General features: G+C 39.8%; 1 non-coding gene across 1 annotated transcript; it reads left to right on the top strand.

Annotated features, from left to right (window-relative positions):
- The first annotated feature begins 20,593 nt into the window (after positions 1-20,593).
- Positions 20,594-20,679, top strand: LOC138814348 (small nucleolar RNA SNORD35). The gene has a single exon (XR_011367937.1). It is a non-coding gene; the product is annotated as a small nucleolar RNA SNORD35 (small nucleolar RNA).
- Positions 20,680-24,666: the final 3,987 nt, after the last annotated feature.

The raw sequence follows: 24,666 nt of genomic DNA, 5'->3' as shown, positions 1-24,666 counted from the left end.
CTGCTTATATCATACTGTGGTAATTATCTCTGTGTACAAACCTCTTAAATGTTTACTTTTATATTTATAAATTAAATCTAACTTCCACAGGAAAGAGAAAACGTGTGCTGTGTCTCTCTGGGCCTGACTTGCTTCACATAAATTTTGCCAGGTCAATCTATTTGTTTGCAAATGTGGTAATATCATTCTTCTTAGTGGATGAATAAAATTCTATGGTGTGTGTGTGTGTGTGTGTGTGTGTGTGTGTGTGTGTGTGTGTGTGTGTGTGTTTGTCTGTGTGTGTGTTTGTCTGTGTGTGTGTTTGTGTGTGTGACATTTTCTTCATCTATTTCTCCACTGAAGGGCATCCGGACTGTTTCTTGAATTTTTCCTTTTTTTAATTTCTTTTTTTTGGGGGGTGTGGAGAGTCCAGTCATGGGGCCTGAACTCTGGGCCTAGGTCCTGTCCCTCAGCTCTTCAGCTCAAGGCTAGCACTCTACTACTTGAGCCACAACACCATTTCTGGCTTTTTTGTTTTTGCTTATGTGGTGCTGAGGAATCGAACCCAGGGCTCAGGCATGCAAGGCAAGTGCTCTACCACTGAGCCAACTTCCTAGCCCCTTGAATTTTTCCTTTTAATGCCAGTCCTGGATGCTGTCGCTGAGCTTTTTTGCTGAAGGCTCTCACTCTGCCATTTCAGCCACAGCTCCACTTCCAGCTTTTTAAAATTGTTTTGGTAGTTAATTGGAGATCAGTCTCTCACAGACCTTCCTGTCCTGGTTGCCTTTGAATGGTAATCCTCTGAATTAACCCACCTGAATAGCTAGTCTTACAGGTGTGAACCATCAGCAGCACCTGGCTTCCACATGTGCTTTATTACCATTGTTCCTGGTAATTAAAGTATACCTGACAGCTCACTATTTTCAGCATTTTTTTAGGCCCTCGTTAGTGGCATTATATTCATTTATCTTGTTTTACAACGATAGCTGACATTCATTTCCAGAAATATTTACTCTTCCCAAATTGGAACAATGTACCCATTCTAAAGCTATAAATTTCTCAGTTTACCACATTTAGCAAAGACAATTATACTAGAAGAAAAGATAAGGAACTAAAGACTACAAAATTTACAATAACAATAATGATGATAATGTGAAAATGGGGTATATTTAACAGGTTCAGATGTTTACTTTGGCTAACTTTGTTTGAAAACTGCATTGTAAATGAAGAGCACAGCTCCTGAGTTTGGGATTGCTCTCTTAGGTGGACTCCACAAGGCCTTTGCTCTATGTGTGTGGGTCCTGGGGCTTGAACTTAGTGCCTGGGCCCTATACTCGTGTTTGTTTATTTGTTTACCATTTGAGCCACAGCACAACTTGGGCTTGTTTTTGGTGGTAAGGAGCCTGGGGCCTGGGTGACTCTATCATGAGCTAGTAACCATCTTGTAGGGTATGAGTTATGCAGCTGACCATGAGTCCAACCTGAGACTGAACAGAAAAAAATAATTCCCAGGCGACTAGGGACATAAACAATCCTTGGGAAAAGCACAGGAAGATGCTAGAGGGCATGGTGACTCAGTAGTCAGACCACAGATGGTGTTTGTTTGGGAAAGCAACCCTGCAGTTCATCACGTATCTCCTTGAGACTCCACTGTTGTGTGAACCAACCATTTTAAAGTACATCACCCTTTGATCTAACCAACAACCTATTTCTGGTCCTTTCCCACTTTGTAGTGCACCAATTGTACTTTAAAATTGTTTTATGACTTTCCCATGATGTATAGTGATATGTCACAAGATATTATGATGTATACAAAGTCCCTCCCCTCCCTAAAAAGTGTATAAAAAGTGCTGGAACCCTGGGCTCAGGGCCTCTTAGTGTCACCAGTTACCTGGTGAGTGGAAGACCAAGCTCGAGCTTGCAATAAATGACTCTTTTGCTGTTTATATTGAGCTTGGTCTCTGGTGATCTTCAGGGGGTCTCGTGTCAAGTACAACATATGGGGGCTCGTCCGGGATCCTCCTCATAAGCCCACCCAGACGCCTGATCAGAGAGTCGCAAGAAATGGCAGGTAAATTGAGGCATTGCCGCTCTGTAATTATCTTGTATCTGAGTTGCCTGCAGGTTCTGTATTGGGGTTGGCAAGAGGTCTTGGCAGACGTGGTATAAGACAGTCAATGGAGCCAGTGGGAGACCTTTACCTCAGGATAAACTATCCACTAGTGCCGACATTTGAGTCCGGCACTTTTACACTGATAGTTTACAGGGTAGGCTATCCACTAGTGTGGATGTTTGAGTCCGGCACTTTCTGACTGATAGCTTACAGGGTTGACCGTACACTAGTGCAGACTTTTGGGCCTGTCTGTTATCCAGCACTTTCTGACTGACAATCTACAATGTGCATGCTGTGAACCTGTCATGTCTCAGTATTCAGTGTTTTGTGTGTGTGTGTGTGTGTTTTGTAATTCTTGGAACGTTTTTCCTCCCAGATTCATCCTGATGTGAGGGCTCGGAGGAGACTGGCTAACACCCCGTTAATATCTGTTTCTAGCTCCTTCTTTTTTATTTGCACTTTAAACTGACCTCCCTCCCTTCCCTTCACTGCCACTTCCTCCTCCCTCTCTGGATCCAGAAGGGGGCAGTGGGGGAAGGGGGAACCCAGAGGATCTAAACATAACTTGAAATGGCTGGCAGGGAACGCTCACAGCCAGATGAAACTGCCACTGACCACCTGCAAGTGGCACCAGCAAGATCTTAGCCTTGGGCCTTGGCCCAGGGGAGTCTGAGTATGGGGGGAAACCTGTCAGTCTAAGGGGACGGCCACTAGGGACTTCTTTTTCTTGACCCAAGATGACTGGGAATTCTCCACCTTGGAAGGCCCCGGGGTCAACGTTTGCAGGAATCTAAAAGAAAAATCCTCCGGAGGTGAGTAGAAGGGGTTTGAGTCCCCTGGTAAGTGGATTTGAGTCCCACTTGTGAATGGTGGTGAGTTATCGCCCCATTCACTGAGACCTGATTTTGTCTTTGTGGCAGCTTGTCTGTCTTGTATACTTCTGTGTGTTTTCTGTTCTATGTTTTCTGAGGTAAGGAAGTTCTGAGTGAGAGTGGCAGGCTCACTCAGCAAACTCTGAATTCAGCTTGAGAATGGCACAGAGTTCTGGGGGCCCATTAGTCCCCAACTCAGTCTTTGGTTGTTTTCTTGTCTAGTTCTGTTTTAGAATTCATACCAGTTTTAAATATATGTACAACTGATTTTGATTTTCCACACTTTAGTATCTGTGTGTGTTTTGTATGTGTTTGTGAACATATTCAAGATAAAAATGGTCAGTATGCTGTAACAATTGGGTGAGGTTAAGTTTAAAATTCAGAGGGTTAGGAGGTTTGGACATTACCAAAACTTTTTTAAGAATTTTCACATTGTTTTAAATGACTTTTTAAGGATTCTTTAACTTAAAAAATAGAAAATCTGGTATTTTAAGATACATAAGGCTGTTTACACTGTAATCAAGATATCTGGCATAACAAAAATGCATTGGCAGTTTGGGATTTAGCTCCTTTGGCTAAAACATGGGGATAAATATTAGAAATTTAAATGTATAGGTTAATTTCACACTGTCAAAGACTTTACCTGTTTTGTCTGTCTAAAACTGTGTATTTCATTCAAGAACCAAGAGATTAAAAAAGGAAAACTTAGAAGCCAACAAAAGACCTATCTTTAGGGGTGAGAGGTGAAAAGCAGAAGTGCAGTTCAGCTGGTCATGCATGGTGAGACAGGCCCTGAGGAGGGGCACAGATGGTGGGACGGGCTCTGGGAGGAGTCCATGCATGGTGAAAGAGGGAAAGCTGGCACAAACACAGTTCAGCTAACCCTAAAGAGTCAGATTGGTTGTGTGCCCATTCCATAGGAGAGGCGGAATGGCCCATCTTTGTTCTGTCCCTTTTCCCTGCAGATAGACATTGGAAACATAATGGTTAAAATGATTGATGTGATTATCTGATTAGTATTGCTAAAATGCCCCTTGAATGTGTTAAAATCAAAAGTAAAAAGTCCTCAAAAAGAGGTTTAAAAAGTTTACTTCTATAATGTGACTTGCTTTCAATGATGTTCTACAATTAGGATATGTTTTTAAAAGTCATCAAGGTGTTAAGTCTAGCTTCTTGGTACAGTGATGGTGATTATATTTCTTGCATTAAAAATTGTCATTTGATGGAAGTGGCCCTGTAGCTCAAGTGGCAGAGCACTCGCCTTGAGCTGAAGAGCTGAGGGACAGCGCCCAGGCCCAGAGTTCAAGCCCCACGACCGATAAAAAAAATAAAAAAATAAAAATTCTCATTTGAGTTTAAAAGTTTTAATGTATATCTGTTTTAAAACAAACAGCCAAGAGACAATGAGTGACACTTGGCCACAAGATTTCAAGGGATCTTTTCAAAATGCAAATGAAAACTGAAGTATAAAATATTTTTTAAAACTTAATGAGGTTTAAAATATTAGGAATGAAACAAAGGAGGAGGCTGCAATGCTTGGTAAGAAATGTATGCATTATCCTGCCCATGTAATTGTAGCCCCTTTGCACAGTATGTTCTCAAATAAAATAAAATACAATTTAAAAAAAATAAAATAAAATAAAATATTAGGAATGGATTTCTGGATATTAAGCTAAAAAAATTGTTCTTAACACTGGCCTCAAAGTGCACAATGAAAAAAATTAGAATTACCAAAATAATTGCTATTCCAGTTTGCTTTTATAGGTTTTTTTTATCAGTTTTCAGCAAGCCTGGGCTGGTATAAACTGTGGTCCTCAGATCTCAGCCTTCTGAGTAACTGGGATTAAGGGTGTGAGTCACCAACTTCTGGCTGTTCTTCAGGCTTTAAAAGAAAGGAAGCAGACTGGGGGTAACCACAGTGCCATCCGTGAAGATAAGAGACCTAAAGGAAGGTGCATCCAAGGCCTGTTGTAGTCACAAAGCAAACCCCCACTACAGTCATGAAGCACAGTTAAGAGAAGTCTTGATGCTTCCCACATCACCAAGAGACTCTAAAGTGGAAATTGACAAGAAAACACAAAGGTGCTGCTGGTGACATGATAATGCAAAGGAGTGTGGCTCACTATGAACATCAACATGGATATTCCAAGAAAGTTCAAGTGGAACCCCCATGTTTCTGCCACACCACTCTTGGGCCTATATTTATGAGTGCCTATATTCTTTATGATTATTTATATTTGTTATGCTAGCTGAATCTGACAAGCATCATTCACTGAGCAATTTGAAGGACTTTTATTAAAGCCAGAGTCCCAGAATGGCTATCACCCAAGAAAAATGTCTCGGCCCTGAGAGGAAGTTAAGTGTTTTCAATTTATCATTAATTTACTTCTGCTGTTCAGAAGGATTACAATTACATGAGTCAGGTAATGAGTACACAATCCTTTCCTACAGTGTCTTCAGTTCCCTCACACTCTCCCAGTCCCTCCCTCCTGTCTCTATCCACAAGTTGTATAGTTCACTGTCATCAGTGTCTAGTGAGCTCCGCTGCTGCACTTGTTCACCCTTTTTTCCTGAGTTCTCTACCCCCAACTCTCCTAAAGATATACACTTGACTATACCATACATAGTAAAAAAGAGAGAATCCTCAAAAATAAAAAAATACAAGTTAAAAATTTTCAAAAAAGAAGAGAGGTCTCTTGTTTCCATATGTTGGAGTCTGGATAGATAGATAGATAGATAGATAGATAGATAGATAGATAGATAGATAGATAGATAGATAGATAGATAGATAGATAAATAGATAGATAGATAGATAGATAGATAGATAGATAGATAGATAGATAGATAGATAGATAGATAGATAGATAGATAGATAGATAGATTGATTGATTGATTGATTGACTGATTCATGTAAATAGAAGAGGCACATAGTCTTGTGCCTTTGTGTTTCTCTCCTAAGTTTCCTCTTTTGGTTTCATTGTAGAATCCTGTATAATTTATCATATCCCTGTGCATTTTAGATCTAATTTCCACATATCAGAGAGAACATGCACTACTTGTCTCTCTGAGCTTGGATTACCTCACTTAACATGATCTGTTCTACTTCATTTCCCTGCAAATGACATTATTTTATTCTGTCTAATGGCTGTGTAAAATCTATTGTGTATATATATACACGACATTCTCTTTGGATCTACTCATCTAGTGTAGGGAATCTGGGCTCTTTCCATAGGGTTTTAAAGGCAAAAATGATGAATTTTACATACATTTAGCTACATACATTCTCATCTCAAATACGGAGATGAGAACTACAAGGCTGCAAGGAGATGGCAGTGTATATCTCCTAATTTAAACAAAAGTGACTGTTAAGGAGTTCATGACCTAGGTAGGTTGGAAAACAGGATTTATAGTTTAACAATTTGCTCAGGAATTATATTTACCTTTAACTCAGATTTACCCTTATCGGAAAAATCTGCATGGTCTGTTGCTATAAAAATGGGGTCAGGGGTAAGCTAGGTATTGCATATTCATTAATAAGTAATTCTCAATAATAGACATGATCAAAGAGTTTAACAAAAGGAATAGCAGAAAGCTGAAACATGGTTTGTCAGGGTGACAGAGGTCAAGGGGAGGCAGGGCAGATGAATAGAGAAAGAAAGGGTGGGAGAACACAAGCATAATATTCAAGGTACACGTGTGAAAATGGAACCAGATAACTTGAGGGGAGGGGTGAGGTTTGGAGACATGGAAGAGAAAAATAGAAGGAGTGACTTGGGTGGAGATGCGTTGTACTCATACACTGACTTCTTTTTTTTTTCTTTTTGTCGGTTGTGGGTCTTGAACTCTGGATCTGGGCACTGTCCCTCAGCTAGTCAGCTCAAGACGAGCACTCTACCACTTGAACCACAGTGCACCTTCTGGTTTTCTGGAGGTTCATTGGAGATAAGATTCTCACAGACTTTCTTGCCGGGGCTGTCTTTGAACTGCGATCCTCAGATCTCAGCCTCCTGAGTAGCTGGGATTACGGACCTGCGCCACCAGTGCCCAGCTACACTGACTTCTTGAATTGAAGTCCCTGTACATTTACTTAAAGATAATACATATACAATACATGATATGAAACTTTACATATTAACAGATGATTGTACATTTTTATTATTAACATATGCAATATACTTGATTGAATTTATTTTAATGAATGCAGAGTATCTGTACTCTGAAAAATATTGTTCCTATTTCTCTATGCTTTTCTCCTGTCTGTCTACCACCTCTATGGTTCCCAATGCTCTTCCGCTCTTTCTTTTCTTACATTATAGTCTTTCCTGTTTTTCTTTTCTTTTTTATTTTTGAGCTGGCGATGGGGCTGGAACTGGGGGCTTGGGCTCTGTCCCTGAGCTTTTCTGCTCAAGGCTAGCATTCTAACACTTGAGCCATAGTTCTACTTCCTTTCCTGTGTATATTGATTCTTCAAATTCATGTTGGTGCTTCTAATCTGCCATCTTCTCCTGACTCCTCCTTTAAAAGACAATACCTGAGTACCAATGGCTCACATTTGTATTCACACCTGTGATATAATATTTAATACATAGTACTTTATATGTAGAATATAATGTAAAATACTGTATATAATGTATGAAATATAATATGCAGTATGGAGTGTATATGTATGATATATAAAAGGTATTATATAGTAATACATAGTCTATAGAATATGATATATGATGTTCTATATATTATATTTGAATTAGAAATTAATATAATTATTTCATAATAGAAAAACAAGTAATAGAAATTACTTTTATCATATAAAATGACTGTTATATTTTATAATTTATCATAGGATTTATATATCTTATAAACATAATAAAGTATATGATATAATTATAATGTATTATATGCTATAAATCTTATATAGAGAGCTAAATTATATACAATATAGTGTTTCAAAATATTAAAATAAATAAATAAAAGTTAGTTTAGCTGAGTTGAATGGTAAGGCTGTCTTATATTGTTAAAGACAAATATAAGAAAAAAATCACCAGCCAAGGCAGGAAGGTCCATGAGATTCTTATTTCCACTTAACCACCAGAAAACCAGAAGTGACACTGTGGCTCAAAGTTGTAGAGTGCTAGCCTTGAGAGAAAAAAGCTCAAGGGCAGCATCCAAGCCCTGAGTTCATGTCCAATGACCAACAAAAAATCAATAATTTTTCTCCCAGGAATTTAAATGTGATCACTCTTAGTACATAAACATGCATTCATTTCTCATGTAAATATACCTACTTCGCTCAATTAGAAATCAAAATGCATGTGTATAATTTTTAATGCCACCTGCAATTGCCAATGTGAATGCAGAAATGGAAGATTCATGCACACTCTCAAATGAGAAACACCAAGATGCTTTTTTTAAGTGATAAATAATTGGATTTTTACATTGGGGATAACCTTCTACCGGACATAGAAGCATTAAGAAATGGCAGCTGATAAATACGCAAAGCATTGTTCCCAAAAGCCATTGACATAGATGCAGACTGTTTTTTAAAATGAATTCCAAAATGAACACATCATTATTTCTTTAGATGGGCCCATGAGCATTTGGAGGGAGGCAGAGAGCCCTGAAACCTGACAGAGGCAGCCCTTTGCGGGTCCCTCATCACTCATTATAACAAACCCCTTAGTGTCAGATGTTTCCAAACTTCAACCCTGTAGAAATGACTTTCCTGAAGAGCTCATTAAATATGAAAGTCTGAGTCTGACCCCAGGAGTTTCAGTCTCAATAGATCTGGGGAAAGAGCCAAGGAGTCTCCTGTTTAATAAGCCCCCAGATGAGGATCGTCCTGCTAATCTGGGTACAATACTTAGGGAACCTGAGTCCCTGAGTGGACTCAGGTTAATTTTTATTTGTTTCTAACTAAATTCTTGCAGTTAAAAGACATCACTCTCAGAGAGCAGCATGGAACCCTATCTGACCCATCTCAAACCCTAGGGTTTGAGATCTATATTTCACATTATGTAGAAACTGATGTGTTAGAGAATCCACTGACCTTGCTGTCCGGGAAAAATAAAAATGCCCTAATTGCACCTGCAGGAGAGACTGTAAAGTTTTAGCAGTACTCATAGGAACTTCAAGCACATCTGTCCCAATCTAGACACTTCTGCATCTCTACAAGCTTCCAGAGGTGAGTATGGAAGGGGAGGGCAGATGTGAGCTAAGTCCACCTTGAACCTGTACTCAAATAGGTTGAAGAAGTGGAGAACAGAGGTGGTACTATGAGCCTCACATACTGAATGGCCTCAAAGAAAAATATCCCCAAATTGGGTGGGATATCCACATTATCTTTGTTGGAAGAGATCAAAGGAGAGTTTATAAGAGAGCAAAGAATGAGCCCAGCTCTGATCCTGATCCATACAATTCTACAAACATCTTGGAACATGAGAGATGATATTACAAGTGGGACAAGCAAGCCAGGCACTGGTGGCTCATGCCTGTAATCCTAGCTATTCAGGAGGCTGAGATCTGAGGATCGCGGTTCAAAGACAGCCCGGGCAGGAAAGACCGTGAGACTCCTATCTCCAAGAAACCAATAGAAAACTGGACATGGCTCTGTAGTTCAAGTGGTAGAGTGCTTGCCTTGAGTTTAAAAGCTGAAGGACAATGCCCAGGCCCAGAGTTCAAGCCCCACAACTGACCAAAAAAACACAAACGGATATGCAATTCTTCACTCCTACCACTGCAAGTGGTTGTTGACTACTCATCAGGACTGTGACACTGACAATGACCATCCTCTTCCTGCTGTTGTGATTATTTTTCCCCCTTTAGTTAACCTATGAGTCTGTTGATCCTCTCCTGAGTGACCATGGACAGTTCGGTGCTGTCAATCAAATAGCTTCCAAGGACTCAGTTCTAGCCCTAGCCATGGTCTCCGTGATGCTTCAATTTGGCTGGACCTGGGTGGGACTGCTCATAACCAAAGACAACTATGGTGTGTGGTTCCTCTCAGAATTGAGCAAGGAGAAGGACAAGAATGGAGTCTGTCTTTCCTTTGAGAATATGATCCTGACAAACATCCCATCAGATTTATCAACTGATCAACCAAGATTTCTCCAGATCATGGAATGCTCAATCAATGTGATAATCATTTACGGAGAAATTGAATTGCTATTAACCTTTATTCTTAAATTGGTGATTTTTTAATTACAAAGAAAGTCTCGGTCATGAAATCACCCTATGATGACATGACCCTTAGCAAAAGATACTTCCTGCTAGACTCCTTCCACACACCTCTCATCTTCTCTCACCACCATACAGACATTTCTGCGTTTACCAGTTATGTCCCAAGAGAACTATTCCAAGGACTCAGGAGATATTTCTCTTCCTAGGTTATGGATTCGGGGTGTTCAGTGCATACTGATTAAGTCTGATTATAGAAAATTGGGGCACTTGTCATCCAATGCCACTGTGGCTTGGTTGCAGGGACACACTTTTGACATGGCCATGTCACAAGAGTTACAATATCTACACCACCATGTATGCCGTGGCCCACGCCCTCCACGAGGTGGTGCTTCATCACATGGAAGAGCCACCAGCACACCATGAGCAACCAAGGGCATTTCTGTCCTCACAGGTAATGACTTTTATGTTAGGCGATATGTTCCAGGCATAGTGGCTTTCTAGAACCTTTGATAGCAGATGGAATTAGGTTGTCTAACTCCTTAAGGGAAAATACAAGATACGCTTGACCTGTCATGCTCTCCATGACATGACTTGAAGAACACAGCATCTGTGATAAGGAAGTGCTATGTCTCCTGTCTTTATCCTCACTTTGTGTGGTATAAGCTCTCAACTTTTCAATAGTATAAATCCAAAATATCACTCTGGAGGAAGATGGTTCAGAAGAAGCTGAAGACTAAATAAGGTCTTTCATAGAAAGCAGTTTTAGTGTTCCAGTGAACAGTCCTAGGCTAGAGAATCACACCAAGTGTGTCATCACAGTACAGAGAGTTCGGTCAGAGAGGGAAAATCCAGACAGCTAGGTCAAGAAGACAGATCTAAGCACTTGCCAGTAGCCACAGCACGGGTGTCGGCGGTGATGGCGGCAGCAGTTACCCCGGCCACCATATCAACAGAGACAGTCCAGGACAAAGGTGCCAGACGTGGACTGTGAGCAGATTCTGTTCACCAGCAGCAAGAACTGACAAGGAGCAGATATGTTCATCCTGCTCTTCGCAGACCAGGGACAGCCCAGGAACCAAGAGTCTGGCATGAGTAGAAGCAAGATAACCTCAATTCTTCTCATGGAGCAGCAGTGGGAAGGTAGCTCCTCCCCCACCACTGGAAAAGATCTTCATCTTTGATACTGACAAATGCCCTGCCAGAGCAGCTAGCTCCAACTTAGGCCTTGAAAGAAAAACAAAGGAGCCATTCAACAGGTTACAGGAACCTGACCTGACTTGTCAGGCTCAGCTCCTGTCAGGGAGAGGAAGAACTGCCTCTGGAAAAGTCTCTTTATTCACTGGGTAAACAGAGCCAGAGGCTGCCCCTCCCTACTGCAGCCTAGACAGCAGGAGCGGTAAAACACAAACAATTGAAACTCAGTAAACATGTACCCTGATCATGGCACTAGGCTAGGCTCTGTGTCTCAGGAGCTAGCCCCTCAGGAGAAAGCTACTGATTGCTGATAGGCCTCAAACCTACCCAGAACCTAGCCTCAGCACAGCAACTCCAAGTTAGAGGAAACAGTCATCTCCCTCTTTTGTGATACTCAAAGCAGAACTCCCTCCCACTCAACTACCCTGAGAGGAGGGTCACAAAGTCCTGGGGGAGGAAGACCTTCTTTTTGCCTACTCAAACAAACTAACTTAAGAAGCCAATCAAGCCACAGGAAAACAAAACACCACGAGCAGGCCAGACACTCCCCCAAGAGACTGGTTACAGACAGTCGGGAGATGCAAGATGTCCAACTCCACCAAAAAAAAAAAAAAAAAAAAAAAAAATCAAAGAACCTTTTTCTACCTAATTTTTTAAATTTCAAAAAAAATGGTTTTTTTATTATTTTTTCTTTCAGAATTTTTATTTCTGGTGTGTGTGTGAAATCTCTTTTAACCTTTTAATCCTTTATTTTTCTTTTTTTTTAATTGTATTTTTATTCTTTCTTTTTTTTGAGTGATTTAATTGCTATTCTGCTCATCCCCAAATATATACCTGTCATCGATTTTTAGACCTTATCCCTCATCGTGCAATTTATTACTTAATTCACAACCTCTTATGCTTAACTTCTTTAATACTAGTATTATTTCTTTGTACCTATATAATTTTCAGTATTCCATTTCTTTAATTTTTATTTTTTATTTTTTTCATTTTTCCTTCTTATCTCTCTCCTCCTCTCATCCTATCCTTTTCTTCACTCAATATCATTTCTCTATTCTTACATAATATTAAGTGTTTGATTTTTTTATATTTAAATTTTTGTTTTTTCTTATTTCTTGTTTTTTAATCTCTCTCCTTTCATTAAGTCCTATCCAATTGTCTCTCTGAGATTAGGATTTGGTTAAATTCACTTTCTTTATACCTCTCCACATTCCTCTAATCCTATTTTTCCTCAAAATTCTCCCTAAACCTTTTAAGGTCTAGTCATCTGAATCCTTCCTTGATGTCCTTAGCCCATTAATCCATTGTTGTTTGATGATGAATAGATTGTATCTGTTGAACTAGATTGTATCTGCAGCCATTTTGATGCAACTACAGGACTCTGGTTAATGCTTGCTTTAAAATAGTGTTCTAGCACAAAATTGGTGTTACTTTCTTACCAAATGGGCAGAACAAGCCGGAGAAAGACAAGAAAAATGGCAAGTCCGGGTATCTCAACTCCCACTCATAATAATCAGGTGACAGTACAGTTAATAAATAATTCAGAATAGAGTTCCCAAAAAGCTCTACAAACACTTGTAATCATGGTGAATGAAAAGTATGAAAACCTGCAGAGGATTCAGAGTGACCATTATAGGGAGCAAGATGAGGGTAACCAAAGATTACTATGGAAACTTCACGAGTATGATGAGGTTAACCAAAATTAATACAGGACTGTCATGAGCATGAGGAAGCTAATCAAAGATTAATACAGAAATTGCATGGCAGGCTGAGAACAATCAAAGAGAAAGACAGGAATTGCATGAGCACACTGAGAACAGTCAAAGAAAAATACAGGAATTGCATGAGCATGAGGAAGCTAATCAAAGAGTAAGATAGGAATTGTGTGAACAGGATGAGAATGGACAAAGATCAATAGACTCACTCATGAAATCCATAAACAGACAGCTGAAGGAATCCAGGGAGACCACAAAGGAAATGCTGAATGGAGCCCGACAGAAGGAATGGGAGACCAAGGAAATCATAACCAATGAAATAAGGGATTTGAGAATGAACATTGAACACCAAACTAAGGAAGTAAAAAGTTCATACAATATCTAAAACAAAATAGAAAGTCTTGACAGTAGGTTAGACCATGCAGAAGATGGAATCTCTGGGACTGAAGAGAGACAAGATGTTATAGAGAGAAAACGAACCAAGACAAATCCAACAAATATGATAGATGTATTCCCCATTTAGAAGACCCCATCAGAAAGCCTAATCTGAGGATAATGGGTGTAAAGGAGCAACTAGAGACAGAGGTTAATGGTCTAGGTAATTTATTTAAAATAGATCCCAGCAGGTAAGTTCACAAACATGCAAAAAGATAGGCCTATTCAGATACAAGAAGCTTTTAGAACCCCCAAAAAACCAGACCAGAATAGGACATACCACCATCACATTATAATCTACACAGGATCAATTCAGAACTAGGAAAGGATTCTTAAAGCTGTCAAGGAGAAAAGATCAATCACCTATAAAGGGAAACCAATTAGAATCACCTCAGATTTCTCAGCAGAGACAAAGCAAGAAGAAGCTAGAATGATGTATACCACGCCCAAAATACAAACAACTACCAAGCAAGAATACTGTACCCAGCTAAACTCCCCTTCGTAATGAAGATCATTACGAAAACTTTCCATAGCAAAGAAAAACTGAAACAATATGTCTCCACCAAACCAGCCCTACAAAAGATACGTAAAGATGTCCTACCCATAGAAAACCAACAAGACCACAATAAAGGCCAAGAAACCACATCCAAACTGAGAATCCAAGAACCATAGGAAGAACCCAGTTGCCTCAGCGACCAAGAAGGTGGATAAAATGGCGAGAACTACCAACCACCTATCAGTCCTTACTCTCAACATTAACGGACTTAACTCTCCAATTAGGTGATCTAGACTGTCTACTTGGACTAAAAAGCAAGGTCCTTCTATCTGCTACCTTCAGGAGTCACACCTGCCCCATAAAAACAAACATATTATGAAAGTGAAAGAGTGGAATAAAATCTACCAAGCGAAGGCCCCCATAAACATGCTGGAGTTGCAATCCCAATATCACATAAAATAGTCTTCAAATTAAAATTAGTGAGAAGAGAAAAAGTAGGTTGCTACATACTAATTAAAGGATCTCTCCTTCAGGAGATAACACAATTCTAAATGTCTATTCACCAAACAACCGAGCACCAAATTTATCCAAGAAATACTACTTTCCCTCAAATCTCACATAGATCCAAAGGCACTAATTGTTGAGGTCTTTAGCACACCACTATCCCCACTAGATAGATCAACTCGGCAAAAACTCAAAAGAGAAACCACAAACCTAAACAGCTGCATAGATCAACTAGATTTAACAGACATCGACTGAATATTTCACCCAGCAGCATCAGATTATACATTCTTCTCAGCAGCACACGGAACATTTTCCAAAATAGAGCATATTTTAGGTGACAAAGTAAACTGGTTCAAATTCAGAAGCATTGAAGTTATGCCCTGCCTGCTCTCAGACAAGGGAATAAAATTACAACTCAGCACTAAAAGCCACCAAAGAAAATCCTGTAACACATGGAGGCTGAACAATATACTGTTGAATCACCAGTGGGTCATGGAAGAGATTAGGAAGGAAATTCAAATGTTCATGATATTCAACAAAAATGGGGTTTATCTTGCTGCTCTTTTTCAAGGAAGCTCAGATATTAAATTGTTGGTTTCAGATCTCTCCAATTTGTTGATGTAGAAACTCAGAGCTATAAACTTGCCTCTGAGTACTGCCTTTGCTGTGTCCCAGAGGAGCTGGTAGTTTGTGTGCTCATTTTTGTTGAATATCATGAACACTTAAATTTCATTTCTAACTTCTTCCATGACCTACTGGTGGTTCAACAGTGTGTTGTTCAGCCTCCATGGGTTACAGGATTTTCTTTGGTGGCTTTTGGTGCTGAGTTCTAATTTTATTCCCTTGTGGTCTGAGAGAATGCAAGATATAACTTCAATGTTTCTGAATTTGGACAAGTTTGCTTTGTGACCTAAAATGTGGTCTATTTTGAAAAATGTTCCATGTACCGCTGAGAAGAACATGTATTCTGATACTGCTATTTAAAATATTCGGTAGATGTCTGTTAAATCTAGTTGATCTATGCAGTTGTTTAGGTCTGCAGTTTCTCTGTTGAGTTTTTGCCTAGTTGATCTATCTAGTGGGAATAGTAGTGTGTTAAAGTCCCCAACAATTAATGTCTTTGGATCTATGTGAGAGTTGAGAGAAAGAAGTGTTTCTTGGATAAATTTGGGTGCTCTGTTGTCTTGCAAATAGAGATTTAGAATTGTAATATCCTCCTGAAGGAGAGAGCCTATAATTAGTATGTAGCGACCTTCTTTTTCTCTTCTCACTAATTTTAATTTGAAGTCTATTTTATCTGATATTAAGATTGCAACTCCTGCCTGTATATGGGGGTCTTTGCTTGTTAGATTTTGTTCCAGCCTTTCACACTCAAAATTTGTTTGTATAGGCAAAGTGTGATTCCTGAAGACAGCAGACAGAAGAATCTTGCTTTTTAATCCAACTGGACAGTCTATGTCGCTTAATTGGAGAGTTAAGCCCGTTAATGTTAAGAGAGAGGACTGAGAGGTGTTTGGGAGTTCCTGCCATGTTATCCACCTTCTTAGGGGCTGTGGCAACTGGGTTCTTCCTATGGTTCTTGGATTCTCAGTTTGGGTGCAGTTTCTTGGCCTTTATTGTGGTCTTGTTGGTTTTCTACGTGTAGGACATCATTAAGTATTTTTGGTAGAGCTGGTTTGGTGGAGATATATTGTTTCAAGTTTTCTTTGCTATGGAAGGTTTTTATTTGACCTTGGGTACAGTATTCTTGGTTGATAGTTGTTTGTCTTAGGGCATGGCATACATCATTCCAGGCTCTTCTTGCTTTGATTGTCTCTACTGAAAAATCTGAGGTGATTCTAATTGTTTTCCCTTTATAGGTGATTGATCTTTTCTCCTTGACAGCTTTAAGGTTCTTTTCCTTGGTCTCAATTGATCCTGTGTGGATTATAATGTGACTGTCGGATGTCCTGTTCTGGTCTGGTCTATTTGGAGTTCTGAAAGCTTCTTGTATCTGAATAGGCCTATCTTTTTTCATGTTTGGGAAGTTCTCTGCTAGTATCCTGTGAAACAAATTTCCTAGACCATTAACTTCTGTTTCTAGGGGCCGCTCTACACCCATTATGCTCAGATTAGGCCTTCTGATGGTGTCTTCCAAATGTGGAGTAGATCTATCATATTTCTTGGATTTGTCTTGGATGGCTGTATATTCTTTCTCTATAATATCTAGGTTCAGGGAGAGATGGTGTTCTGGAAGAAACAAACATTAAGATAAACATAAGTATTGACTAGAATGTTCAGAGGCTCTGAGAGCAATCTATACCAATTTCACAGTCACATCTTAGTTTAATTTGAGGAATTCTTTGAACAAAGAAGTTACTCTTAATCATTCCTCTGGTTATTTTAGAGTCATAGCACATTCCCAACAAGACCTCCTAAATTTGCATTCTAACTTGGATATTTTATGCTTCCTCCAGTGTTATCTGTCCTTTATGCTATCATACTTCCTAATGAGTACATTATCTACTGTGCTTTTTCCTTTCTCTTTCCTGTCTCAAGTATTCTTCCTACCTATGCTATATAACTGCTTGAATATCACTGTATTGCTAAGCTACTAGTATAGGAGGTTATGTTGTTGAACATTTCCATGCTTTCATTATGGTCATTCAAGTCCATTCTCTGACCTAGTTGCATATTTCTGTCCACATATTCCTATTTTGCTATATTGCTGTGTATTTTACTAGAAAATTTCTCATTCTCTCTCTTCTTTCCTTAAGAATTTTAAAGCAGGATGTTAGTCTGCTACATTCTGACAGGAATCCATAAATATAACTTTTAGGGAAGAAATGTGAGTGCACCAACATAACTAGAGCTGTCCAAGTGAGCAGCTGGAGCAATCGTTTGTTTATTGATCATTATTTCTTATTGAAAACCAAATGTACAGAGTGCATAACTGGCCAACCAGAGCCTTGTCATCCCAGTCCCTAAGAATCTTCATATTAATGGATGGAGAAATTGAATCATTTATAAGAAGAGAAATAGCTCCCAAAGAGAGGACAAAGGCATCAGATAGGCTCAGAATTTGTGTCTCTCAATGATCTTTAAAATTTTATGGAAACAAGAATGATTCAGAAGAGTCCCTTCAGAAATAAGAAGTGTTGAGGAGCTTGAAGTAGGAATATTGTCAGGCCACCACCGCATCATACAGCCAGGAGGAGTCCAATGGACAAACAAGCTCATGTCTCTGAGTCCAGAGACTTTGACGTCTTTCAATGCTGTACCTGTGGCTCAGTGGAGTGACATCACCCACGCATACATGACAGAGACACCCACAGTGCTGTCTCTATTTCTGCCAGGCCATAGCTGGAAAAGAGAAAACCATCTGCACAGAGACAGAAATGTCTGGAAGCCAAACAGATTATCCCACTTACACTCAAAAAAGAGAATGCTGAATATTCCGTCTAGGTGTTCATGTAATGATTGCTATTGTTGAACAAGAATGTATTCAATACAGGGGCATTCATGAATTTTGCTACAATAACGCTTTAATGGGAACCAAAACATCCTAACTCACAACACTAATGAGTGTTAGACTGCCATGTCAAATGTCTACATCAAACTTTATGAAGACTATTATCAGTTGCCCATTAGAGAAATAGGAACACATAAACTTCAAATCCAATAACTTTTTGATCTTTAGTAAGTGTAAACTTACCATTTTATGCTAATAACAAATTGGTAGTTGCCCTTATACATTCATCATACTCCAATAGTAAAGGAAGTAAGCCTTAAGCCATTGCTAAGGAAAGAGGCTAAGGTACAAGGGACCTGTTCCTGGGCTCTCAGCAAAATAAAATGGATGTTTACCTTGTCAAATAGGACAAGTTATGAGAATTATTCTGATCTCATGTCTTTGGTCCATAAGCAGAGAGCCCAATACAAACACAGTTATAAAAGTATGTGTCTAAACACTTATAAGTTATATTAAAATTGCTTACACTTAGCTAAGCACCAGGGCCTCAGGCCTGTAAACTTAGCTGCACAGACAGCTGAGATGTGAGGATCAGGGTTCCAACCCAGCCTGGGGCGGGAAAGTTCATGAGTCTTTTATCTCCAATCAAACAAAAAAGCCAGAAGTGTATCTGTGGTTCAAGTGGTTCAGCTCAATGCAAGTGCTCTACAACTTGAGCCATAACGCCACTTCTGGGTTTCTGGTGGTCCATTGGAGATAAGAGTTTCATGGAATTGCCTGCCTGGGATGGCTTTGAACTGCAATCCTCAGGTCTCAGCCTCTTGAGTAGCTAGGATCACAGGCATGAGGCACCAGCACCCCGCCATTGATGCTGTTTTGATAACAGCATGACCTTCAATATGATTGTGATAATCCCTCTGCAGTACTCAGAAAGAGTTTAGAATAATACATGTATTGTAGTTTGGGGAAGACGTTAACAGGATCAGAGCCAGTACTGTATAGGTAGAAAGAAAAAAATTGATTACCCATTCTGGTAACAAAACACAACTATAAGAACATATAAAACATGGTGAACTGTAGTGTTCACACAGTGGTGAAGTAATTTTTACTGTGCTGTCCTACCATCTGGCTACCCAAAACCATTATGTTGGTATTTGTGATTAAGAGGTGGTATTTCCAAGACTCTTCATGTATCAAATGCATCAGTATTTACTGAGTAGAGATGCTTCTGTCTTTAGACACAACCAAGGGGTAAAGAACCAAGGATCTCTTCAAGCCTGATGCATAAGGAAAGGTCAGCCTCCATCCTCAGGACTGACAGACCAGGACCTGGCTAGTGCCAGCCTCTGTTCTAGAGGGCCACACCTGTCCAGGAGATGCTCAAGTGAAGGTGGGAAAGGATGGACTCATCATTGACCTTAGGAAAATCAATCTCCAGAGCTCACAATTAGCCAACTTGTGCATCTTATTGTACCAAATCTCTAAGGACTTCCAAACAGAAATGGAAGAAGAAGAGAAAAGATAAGAATAGCCACACTGGATTTTGCGAGGAGATCTCGTTAGTTATGCTGGCAAAAGATAATGTGTCCTTTCTTCCACTGCTTTATTTTCTTCTTATTTTTAAGATCCAGGGGTGTTCAATCTTCACTTCATTGGACTAAATTACACGTCATAAACGTGTTTTACATTGAGATATGACAAAGTAAACAAGACCCAAGAAACAAAGGACCTCTGCTTAATTTTCATATAGTTCCTAGCTGACTTCATGTTCTTGACTCCTTATATGCTGCATAGGCATGTACATCTGAGGGAAGCCAAGAGGATGGCAAAGAAGTGGAGGAAAATGGGTGAAAAAAATACAGCAGAGGGCCCATCAGTGGCACAGGTCATTGATGAAAGTGAACTAAGCAACTCAAGAGTGATGATGGGAGGGAGGGAATGAGAGAGAAAGAGGAAACAGCTGATACTGAGCAAAAGGAAAGAAATGTACATATCACCCATCTGGAAGAAATAGTTTTGTTGTTAAAGTCTGTAGAGTTCATATGCTTTGTAGATCAAGACAATGACAAGATGCATTGTGAAGGTTAAAATGTGTTAGTGACTTTAGCTAAGTATCACTATGCCACAATACTGTGAAATTTATGTAATTACATAATCTCAATAAAGAAAAAGTGTTACTCTTAAAATATGGACTAAATCCTTGGGTAATGTGTATTAAATTTTCACATTCTTCTGGAAATTATTATTAAATTCAGTATGAATTTCAATATTAGACATGTAATATTTTTTGCAGGTCAGACACCAGTGGCTCTCTTAGAATGCTTGGATCTGAGGATCACAGTTCAAAATTAGCCTGGACAGAAAAGTCTATGAGACTCCATATCTAACTTACAAGTAAAAATATGGGACAGGAGGTATTTGTCAAACTCTAAAATGCCAGATGTGAATAAGAAAGCCAAGAGAACGAACTTGGGGACCTGACTTCCAAGGCTGGTACACACACACACACACACACACACACACACACACACACACACACACACACACACACACACACACACACATTTTTCAATATTGGAAACATAAATTCATTTTTAATTCCCTTTACTTCTGCCACCCAACTCTGAAAACTATCAGTCCTGTATTTAAATTTTTTTTAAAAGCAAGTGATGTCTTTTCTCACGATGGTCTGAGGATGCCACTGTGGGCAGTGCCAGTGATGGCAAAGGCTCAATAGAAACCGGGAGAAAAGTAAGGGGAAAGAGAGAGGGACACAGAGATAGACAGACAGACAGAACAGCTAATATATTAAAGCCACACAATCATTAAATGAAAATCATCCCAGACTGTGTGAGCAAGAGAAGAAAAGAGAAGCCCACGCATTGCACGTGAGACACCTCAACCCAGAGAGGGGCCAGAATAGCAGGAATAGACTATGGATCCCACCCGTGCCCCCCTGGGCCTGCTGCTCAGGATCTGCCGCGAGTTTGTGTTGCTGAACCTGTGCCCAGACACGGGCAAGGCCCTGCGGTATTCCAGAACAACATGCAGTCCCACATGCTCAAGGTCCAGGTCTCCTTCCTATGATGCTCACTGCCCCATACCCTAGGGCATGCTGGGAGTATCCTTCCATTTCCACAGCAGGACCCTGAGTCCCATCTTCCCCCAGAGGCACCAAACCATGCGCAGGAGCTAGGCAGCTCAGACATGCTGCTTGTCATGTCTGGGGACCACTTGATGCACGCGGTGGGAGACCTGCACCCTAGGTTGTTTGGCCTGGTAGGGGTGGATCTGAAGCTCCCAGAGGCAGATGCTGCACCCTGCGCTAACAGGTGGTGAACGGCCATGGACCAACCAGACTGGGATACTGCGATCCAGAAATTTCTTGGCACGTACTGGTAGCTTCCACCAGCCAAAGGGATAGGAGGTAGAAATTCTCTAACTAGCTATGAGAACATCCAAAAGTAAAGATATTGGCTTGAGTTTTACGGTTTTCTTATTTTTCTTCTCTTATTTTGCCACTCCTTGCCAATACTAACCCATCTAAACTCATATTTGCCTTCTTTTTTCCCCCAGGATTCCTTTAATCGTGGAGTGTGTGTTCAGATATTCTATTTTCTTTTTTTTTTTAATTTTTTTATTGTAAAGATACTATACAGAGGGTTACAGTTACATGAGTGAGGTAATGAGTACACTTCCTCTTGAACATTGTTACCCCCTCCGTTGTTTTCCCCCTACCATCCCCTCCCTCCCTCCCTTCCCCGAGGTTCTTTTTTTTTTATTGTGATTAAGTGATTACATAATTTCTGGAAATTCACAGTATTGTGGAATAATGATGCTCATTTAAAGTCACAAGTTCATTCTAACTTTCCTGGAGCAAATTGTCTATCACAGTCTGTAATATATAACGGTGCTCATATGTTATATACCATATATGTGATCAGCAGCATGGGGATATTTGGTAGTGGTTCAACCAGATGAGTAGGAGTTCTTTGTTTCTTAAGTCCTGTTAGTTTTGTCATATCACCTAACATTTTGGATTTATCATCCGCTTATCAGGGAGACCATGTACTGTTTGTCTCTTCGTTCTTGGCTTACCTCGCTCAACATGATTCCTTCTAGCTCCATCCATTTCCCTGCAAATGCCATTATTTTGTCATTTCTAATGGCTGCATAATATTCCATTGTGTATAGATACCACAATTTTTGGATCCATTCATCTGTGGTGGGGCATCTAGGTTGTTTCCATATCCTAGCTATTGCGAACAGTGCTGCAATAAACATGGAGGTGCACGTGTCCTTGTATATTGGTTCCTGTTGTTCAGGGTAGATGCCTAGAAGTGGTATGACTGGGTCGTAAGGGAGGTCAATCTTTAGCTTTCTAAGGACCCTCCAGACTGCTTTCCAAAGTGGTTGTATGAGTGTACATTCCCACCAGCAGTGTAATAGCGTTCCTCGTTCTCCACATCCCCTCCAGCATTTGTCGTTGGCTGATTTGTGGATGTGGGACATTCTGACTGGGGTAAGGTGGTATCTCAGGGTTGTCTTTATTTGCATTTCCTTCACCACCAGGGATGATGAACATTTCCTCATGTGTTTCTTTGCCATTTTTATTTCTTCATTTGAGAAGTCCCTCTTTAGTTCCCTTGCCCATTTAGTAATTGGTTTGTTAGGTTTGGGAGGGATTAGTTTCTTGAGTTCCCTGTATATACAGGATGTTAACCCCTTGTCTGATATATTGCTGGTAAATATTTTTTCCCAATTAGTTGGTTGTCTTTCTAGCTTGGTTGCGATAGCTTTATCTGTGCAGAAGCTTTTTAAGGTAGTCCCATTTGTCGAGTCTCTCTCCAACTTGTTGTGACCCTGGGACTCTGTTCAGGAAGTTCCTTCCTGTGCCTATTAGTTCAAGGGTCTCTCCTACTCTGTCCTGCAGTAGTTTCAGAGATTCAGGTTTAATGTTAAGGTCTTTAATCCATTTTGAGTTAATGTTGGTGCATGGTGATAGGCTGGGGTCCACTTTTAGTTTTCTGCATGTGGCCACCCAGTTTTCCCAGCACCAGCGGTTGAAGAGGCTGTGTTTCTTCCATTGTATGTCTTTGGCTCCTTTGTCGAATATCAGCTGGCTGTAGGCCTGTGGATTTATTTCTGGATCTTCTATTCTGTTCCATTGGTCTTCAGGTCTGTTTTTGTGCCAGTACCATGCTGTCTTTGTTATTATAGCTCTGTAGTAGAGTTTGAAGTTCGGCATGGATAGCCCTCCCATATTGTCTTTATCCCCTAGAATTGTTTTGGCTATTCTAGGTCTTTTGTTGTTCCATATGAATTTTTGGACTGTTTTCTGTATTTCAGTGATGTACGTCATTGGGATTTTAATAGGAATTGCATTGAATTTGTATATTAGTTTTGGAAGTATTACCATCTTTACTATATTAAGTCGGCCTATCCAGGAGCATGGGAGGTCTTTCCATTTCCTAGTGTCTTCTGCAATTTCTTTCTTTAACTTTTTATAGTTCTCATTAAATAGTTCTTTTACATCTTTGGTTAGGTTAATTCCTAAATATTTTATTTTTCGGGAGGTTATTGTGAATGGGGTTGCTCCCTTTATTTCCCTCTCTTCCTGTACATTATCAGTGTATAGGAAGGCAACTGATTTTTGTGGGTTTATTTTGTATCCTGCTATTTTGCCAAAGTGATTTATGATTTCTAAGAGTTTGGGGATGGAGTTTTTGGGATCGTGGAGGTATAGTATCATGTCGTCTGCAAAAAGGGATAGTTTAACTTCTTCTTTCCCTATGCGGATCCCTTTAATGTCTTTTTCTTGCCTTATTGCCCTGGCTAAGGGTTCCAGGACTATATTGAAGAGGAGTGGAGACAGTGGGCATCCTTGCCTTGTTCCTGATTTTAGGAGAATTGGTTGTAGCTTTTCCCCATTAAGTATAATATTGGCTATTGGTCTGTCATAAATGGCTTTTATTGTTTTTAGAAATGTTCCTTCTATTCCTATTTTCTCCAGAGCTTTTAGCATGAATGAATGTTGAATTTTGTCAAAGGCCTTTTCTGCATCTGTGGCGATAATCATGTGATTCTTGACCTTGGCTCTGTTGATATGTTGGATTACATTTATTGACTTACGTATGTTAAACCATCCCTGTGTCTCTGGGATGAAGCCTACCTGGTCATAGTGAATTATTTTTTTTATGTGTTTCTGGATTCTGTTAGCTAGAATCTTGTTAAGGATCTTTGCATCTGTGTTCATCAAGGAGATTGGCCTGTAATTCTCCTTTTTGGTTGGGTCTTTGCCTGGTTTGGGGATGAGTGTGATATTGGCTTCGTAGAATGAGTTTGGGATAGCTCCTTCCTTCTCTGTTTCTCTGAAGAGCTTGAGGAGTATGGGTATTAGTTCTTGTTTAAAGGTCTTATAGAATTCTGCTGTGAATCCATCTGGTCCTGGGCTTTTTTTTGTTGGAAGACTTTTGATAGCTTCCTGTATCTCATTATAGGATATTGGCTTATTTAATTGGTTAACTTCTTCTTTGCTCAGTTTGGGCAACTTGTATTTCTCTAAAAATGCATCCATTTCTGCCCGATTTTCTTCCTTTAGAGAGTATAGCTTTTGAAAGTAGTCTGTTAGAATTGTTTGGATATCTTGGGTACGTGTGGTGATGTTTCCCGTGGCATCCCTAATCCTATTAATATGGGTTTCCTCTCTTCTTTTTTTAATTAATCTAGCCAAT

Source organism: Dipodomys merriami, unplaced genomic scaffold (genome assembly GCF_024711535.1).
Source record: "Dipodomys merriami isolate MVZ:Mamm:240054 unplaced genomic scaffold, mDipMer1.0.p SCAF_6, whole genome shotgun sequence".
Taxonomy (NCBI): domain Eukaryota; kingdom Metazoa; phylum Chordata; class Mammalia; order Rodentia; family Heteromyidae; genus Dipodomys; species Dipodomys merriami.
Note: the sequence above shows the minus strand (reverse complement) of the source record. Positions and strands in the feature narration are given on the sequence as shown.